A 7,537-nucleotide genomic window follows, 5' to 3' on the forward strand; every position below is an offset into this window, starting at 1 on the left:
GGAGGTACAGAGGCAGACAGAAAGAGAGAGAGATTTCCAGAGGTCCTAATCTCAGTTTCATTCCTTCATAACCCCTCCTCCCTCTCGTTCTACCTCAGATTTAATTTCTCCCTCTCTGTGTGTTCTGCTCTGGTTTTCACTCTGTATTTTTCTCTTGCTGACCTTTATGGATCTGTATTCAAGATTTCCCTTACTAATGACAACAGCAAAACATTTTCTTAATCAGTAGTTTCTGAAAGTTTCAATAGCATCACCAAATCAAACTGCAAAAATAAAGTTTAAAAAAATAAAAAGCAGATTTCTGAATACATCCTCCGTCTGTGATTGGTAGTAAAAATAAAAAGATAATCCTGCACTAAACTCACTCTGTTTGGGCAGGACGGGTCGCTCAAACAAACAGAGCAAATATGGAAAGTGTTACAGGTCCACAGTGTTTACACTTTCTGGGAAAACAACCTACTAATGGTTTACTTACAGCTATTTCTACATATTAAGCTGGGATAGGAGAACATAGTTAAACATTGAAAAAAATTACACACATCAGGACATCAGTTTTTAAATATATATATATAGAGAGAGAGAGAGAGAGAGAGAGAGAGAGAGAGAGGGAGAGAGAGAAGAACAGGGAGCCCTGCAACAGATGGCATGGCCCCCACAAAGCCCCCCACTGAACATCGAGTCAGTGAGACAGAAGCAATAGAGATAGCTTAAATGTATAGAAGAACTGTGGCGAATTCTCCAAGAAGCTTGAAACATCCTATCTGCCAACAACCAAGAAAAACTGTGTCCAGGTGTACCTAGGAGAATCTGGGATGTTTTTAAGGTAAAGGTGGTCACACCAAATATTAATTCAGCTTTTTTAATGTTTATTGAACAGTGCATGACATCAATTGATAAATTAAAACTTTTTATGGCATTATTTTTTAAGAAATCCTAACTATGCAATATTTTTTAGAATGGCTAATATTAATACTAATATTTTACACTAATATTTTAATAATACAAATATTTTAGCCCATATTTAAGATTTCAATTTCATCACAAATTCATCTATAACATAATTAAATTAATACAACTTAAGAATTGTTTAATTATATTTTGTTAAAGACTACTCGATTTTGCTAAAGCAATTTTGTGTTTCAAGTAAATTTATTTAGTTTTAAGGATGTTTAGATATTTTCACTGGAAAATAAGAAAAATAAATAAACATACATTGTGGGTGTAATTAGTTACTGTAATCAAATGACTTTTTAGTCAAAAAGGTGGCGTAAAGCATTATGTTTTAAATTCTTGTAATCAGATTACAGTTACTGAATTTAAATTAAAGTAATTATTTTTAAGTACATTACTTGCACTGATGTAATATGTATAATGCATTTAAAATATGAATTGATTTGTACGTCCGTTAACGTTTCTGTGACATCTGAAAGGTGTATCACTGAATGAGGAGGAAATATAGACATTTTGAATTTGAGTGGAAAACCAAAAACTTTTCAAGGAAAAGTTCATTAGAAAGTAATGTAAAAGTAAACAATTAGTAGTATGATTACTTTTTAGATGAAGTAATCATTAAAGTAATCTGATTACATTTTTAGAGTAATTAGCAATTTGTAGTGAATGAATTATTTTGAGTAACTTACCCAACACTGATAGTACATTTTAAATGTAATTGCTGGTTGCTTACTGGCCAAAATTAAAAGAGTTAACCCCCAAGTCTCTATTTAAACCATATGGCTCGAGTCCCTCCTTCAATGTAAAGCTTTGGATTTGTGCGGTTTTCCTCTTGCAAGTTTGATCACATAGAGAAGAGCAGCACACCTCTCCTCGGCAAGATAAATGATAAACGGTATCATTTGTGTCCATAGCTGTTACATCCCTGCCTAGTTGGGCAGGTATTTTATTTTCAGACTCTCCCTCTTCTGGTACTTTTTTTGGGATGGACAACCCACTAATGAGCAACATAATGTGGCTTTGACTAATTAGTGGTGGCAGGTATTAAAGGTTACTGAGAGGTCTGTAGGCTACTGTAAAAACCCTTCGTTTATAGCTTCCCATTGAAGTAGAAAGAGTGTTCCATTGTGGAAAACAAATTGTTGCTCAGTGATATTTTGAGAACTTTTTGACGCTCTTATCACTTGCCCCTACATGAGTCCACTGCTCAACTCTCAAAGAGAATGATATGAAAACACACTCAACTACGCTCACTCCATGCTTGTTGTCACTAAATGGTTGTACCACCTTGTGTTTAACAGTCTTCCATTTGAGAATCACACATTTTTCCCTACAAAATGCAGCACCACAACATTAATCTAGGTATTTATAAGAATCCCTAACCCTAAATATGAGCAGTAGTTTAAGATTAGCAAGATTAGCTGACTAAAGATGAGTGCATGATAAACACATGAGTACTCATTAAAGTAGCAGGTTTCCTAATCAGGTTTTGTGAGCTAACCAAAACAAGATCTGAGGATACACTTTGAAGGACCAGCACACAGTGCACCTGACCCCACTTTACCTTAAAGACTTTTTCACTTCAAAGCAGACAGAAAATTAGGAACATTGCAGATGTTAAAGGGGAAGAACACTTTAGTGAGCAGTGCGGCCTTTGACAAACAACTTGTAATATAAATTGTATATCAAAGCATTGATCTACAATTTGTGAACTCACAATCGCATTATAACCTGGGATTCAATATTACATTTCTATTGAATTTTTAATCTCATAAGAAGAAAGCGGAAGTTGTTGCAGTCTCAGTGAAAGTCTTAAAACATGTTTTTCAAAGACATATCTTTATTATGTCGTAGTGTTTTAGTGCAGTGGTTTTCAACTGGTTTTGCTTCAGGACACTGGATGTCAAGTGGTGACCCAACATTGTACAAAAGTATCAAAATTAGTGTCAAATTAAAGTTCACCATGAACCGCGCAGGCCCAATATGAATTTTTTTTATGAATAAGTATAAATCTATTAACATAATTGTCAATTGTATTAATACATTTACAGAGAAGAGTGGTTTACAATGAACACTAAGACAAATATTTAATTAGGAAAAGTAGTCATTTACCAAGTGACAAATTAATTTGCACCTAAATGCGGTAGTTTATTTTAAAAGTCGATATGCCTTTTTATTTTGCTACCCAAACTATGCATGATTATATGGTATGACTGTTTTACTGTGCATGGGGTCAAAGGACCACAGTTTTAATGGACTATCAGTGTGTTACACCCACTCACATACATAAAACAGTCTAGTGAACTACATACTGTATGGAATCAAATGTAAATAAACAAGTCAGATGGGTCGTTACAGATTAACCAAAGTTGTGTTGATTGATCCAAGTCAAACCTGATGATCTCAGGGTTAGGTGAATGAAATGCGAACAAAGTTTAGGAATGGTGTAACACAGCCATGATGCCCATCTGAAAAGACCAACTGAGACCAGCATGAATTTCCGTGCTGGCCTAGCTGGTGGACCAACATAGCCATGGTCTTTTTTGGTGATGCTGATTGAACAAAGAAGTCTTGCTGGTTAAGCTAGTTTAGAAGCCTGGTGGGAACATCAGCCTTCCAGCATTTGGAACACAACATACAGTATGTTGGTCTTTTAATAGGGTGGAGACAGAAGGGAGTGATAGAGAAAGGTGTGTGTCATGTTAGTTCTTCTTTGAAAGCTGTTATGGTCTTACGTCTGACCCTGAGGCTGAGCTGTGCTTTGAGCTCTATTTATGTTTCATTATCAGAACTGTGAGTGAAGTATCAGACATGTTTAGACAGGGAAACTCATCAGCTAACTGCAGGGTTCGTGTTCCCATTGATGAGATTCCAGGAGAGATGAACGCAGATTCGTTCTCATGCATGCATTTGATCAGTTCAGTGAGTGTGTTACAAGCTACACTTTGTAATATGGTCCAGTCCAGTGGTCTGGTGGGTTCTCGATTAAAGGCCATTTCGAAGTAGCTATGTATTATTATTAAATAACAGAGGTTGTCCAAAATTGGATTTTGGTGATATCAATAACTAAGGTGGTGGAAAAGGCTGATAACTGATTCATTGGCTGATATTTTTTTTAATCGAATCATAGAATGTTAAAACAGTTTTACTACTCTTTTCTTGCTATGGTAGGCACAGACATATAGGTTGCAAGGGTCCAAAATGAGTAAAGTCCCAGATACAGTTTATTATGCAACCAAATCCTTATGGACCCTTTTCACACGTCCGCATTTGTGAATCCGTAGTCATTATAGTTGGAGAAACTATTGCGGCAATTGGAAAGAACGGTAATAACAAGTGCCACTACGGTGTTCCTATTTGCGCAAAATCTAAAAGAAAATGTCCGGATATGTGTTTCCATGAATTTCCAAAAGATGAATGAGCTCTGTGGGTTCAGGCAATTAAACGCTAAGAAGATAACTTCATTATTAAACAAGGAAACACTTTCGTCTGTGGACAATATTTTCAAGATGAGGAATTACAGCAGTCACTCACATGTGGAATTGTGAAACTCTTTGAAATTTGAGCTACCATCATGGTTCAATGGAATAATTACACATCACAAGTCAGATGGAGAGTTACATGGGTCTCTCCACTCCTTCACTTCCTGCGTCGCCCCCCATCAGGTATTAGTTTCACCATGTACTGTACAACTCACAGATTTGTTAACTGTGCCCACTTTTTTGCATTTTTGAAATTTATGGTGACAGATTTGTAGATCGTTCCATTAATACATTAATATGTGCCTGCTGATTGAACGGACAACCTCTCAATAATAATACATTTTTGTTGACTTACCTGTGTAATTGTGCTGATAACCCTCGAACAACTTGTAACCTCCCTTACAAAAATCGAGAGTTCATGGCAAATTTCCTGCAAACTTGCCATCAATTCACCACTGATCATTTTCACATGCAAATGAGCTTTGCGGGAAACTTGCGTCAAACCTTTGGCAACAAACTTCTGGCAAACGTCTGTCAAACATTTGCGGCGAATCAAAAGCTCATTTGCGTGTGAAAATAATAAGCGGCAAATTTGCTGCAAAGGCAAGTTTGGGGCTAGTTTAGATTTTTTGTATGGGCAGTTTGTTGATTTTAGATTTAACCGTTGATGGACGATGTGGTTTATAGCCTAACAATATTTATATATAATACAATACGTATATGTACACACTGTACAACAGTGCCAAAACAGATCAGCAGTTATAGAAATACTCAAACCAGCCTGTCTGGCACTAACAATCATGCCACGATCAAATTTTTTACCCATTCTGATGGCTGATGTGAACATTAACTAAAGCTCCTGACCCATATCTGCATGATTTTATACAGTGCACTGCTGCCACACAATTGGCTGATTAGATAATCGCATGGATGATTGTTGGTGTCAGATGGGCTGGTTTGAGTATTTCTATAACTGCTGATCTCCTGGGATTTTCCCACACAACAGTCTCTAGAATTTACTCCAAATGGTACCAAAAACAAAAAACATCCAGTGTGCGGCAGTTCTGTGAACAGAAATGCCTTGTTGATGAGAGAGGTCAACAGGGAATGGCCAGACTGTTTCGAACTGACAAAGTCTACAGTAACTCAGATAACCACTCTGTACAATTGTGGTGAGAATAATATCCTCTCAGAATGCTATTCTGAAATGCTGGTTGCCGCTGTTTTGGCGGCATGAGGGGGACCTACACAATATATTGTTGTGACTGATCAGTGTATATATGTATGTATATATATATAACCAGATTATGTTGTTTATTATTTTTCACATGATATGAAATTGACACAATGTACATTTCCATAGTTACATTTTTCTTTTCATTGTGCTGTCTAACACTTGATTTTTATCTAATCAAAATAACCAAATTTCCTTTGAAAACAGGATGAAATGGATAAATATTGTCAGTCAGTGATTGTTTTTTATTTCAAGTATAGAGGCTGCTATACTGTAGAACCATGTTGTTCTTACTGCAGAATCCTCCAGTGCCAACCACAGAGGAACACAGAGGAAGAAAATAAAATTATCAGCAACTCTCGGCACCGACTAATCGGGAAAAAAAATCTATATTGGTCTACTTCTATTAATTAATACTATATACACTGTAAATACTAATAGTAATCTAAAATGATTTAAAAAAAATAGTTTACTCAACATAATCGTTTTAATTGTTACCGTTACTCTCTAAATCCTAAAGTTGTCATTAATAAAGATATTCAAGTGGTCCTAATTAAACATTACTTGAAATGTCACATTTTGTAATCATAACTCAAATACACAAGTTCTTTAAACTTTGGCTTTGAATACTACTAACTCAAAATGTAAGTACAATTCTTAATAAGTACAAAATTACGGCTGTGTGGAATCCCCATAAACCCTTGCTTGTATTAATTATGTTTGTTTGGTCAAAACAAGGGAATTTATGTAGTAAAATAATAGTTTTTTATTTAAAAATGTATTGTTTTAATTCATATGACTATTGTTGTTTTGTTGTAACTGGTTGATAATTGATATTTGTGTGAAGTCACCATGAGGGTGATTAGTGTTACCTTGAAGTTGGAGCCTGTTAAGTTTAAGCCATTCTTCTTTACCCAATTGTACTTAACAAAAATGCTGATTTATGTGCACTAGGAACTACTGTGCTGAGTCAAATGTGTCATATGGCTAACCTAGAATCTGGTCATAATTTCCATTATACTGTATGAGACATGTTATAACACAATTTAAATAATAAAATCAAAACAATAATTTTTATCATAGATTAGTTAAGCTTACTTGTAACTAGTTAACACTATGTTTACTTTGAAAAAGCATGCAAACTGATTGCCTTGAAAAATCTAAGTAAGGTCAACTAATTCGATTTTACAGTGTAATATAACCAATTTCAGTTTGATTTTAAGGAAATGTTTGTTACTGTGTTGCTTTTGGTTGATTTGGATATAGCCTACTGCAGTCATATAGCAAGCATCTTTCCTATGGATATCCAAGCAGTTGCTCATTTCATTTGAAAGAATGTAGGTAATCCATCAGTTTATGTATGAGAGAAATATCAAAAAAGGTAATGTGGGAGTAGATTAATTTACAGGAGGTGATCAGAGGCATAGCTGTTTAGCCAGCAATGACTGCAGTCATCAAATTTGACATTCAATTACAGTGTAGGAGGTAATCATTGTACAGAAGAGCAGCTCACATGGTCTTTCCAATCAAAGTAGAATGCGGTCTCTGGTATCCAGATGTTAAAGCAGATACACACGGAAGCAACTGTCCTATAATGAGCCACATCAGCTGATATGCCATTAAGAATAACAGGATTTCATATTCAACCTCTAAATCCTATGAGCTGTGCCAACTCAAACAGGTTTAATATCCAAAAACCTTGACTGAGGTTTAAGTCCACCTCTAGTTCACCTAAAGTTCAGATGTCAGAGCCAACTTCAATTTCAAAACTTTGAATTTTATGTTAACACTTTACAATAAGGTCCTATTTATTAAACAGTTATTAATGCATTAGGTATTATGAACTTACAATAAACAATATATTTTCTTA

Source organism: Xyrauchen texanus, chromosome 7, assembly GCF_025860055.1.
Source record: "Xyrauchen texanus isolate HMW12.3.18 chromosome 7, RBS_HiC_50CHRs, whole genome shotgun sequence".
NCBI lineage: Eukaryota > Metazoa > Chordata > Actinopteri > Cypriniformes > Catostomidae > Xyrauchen > Xyrauchen texanus.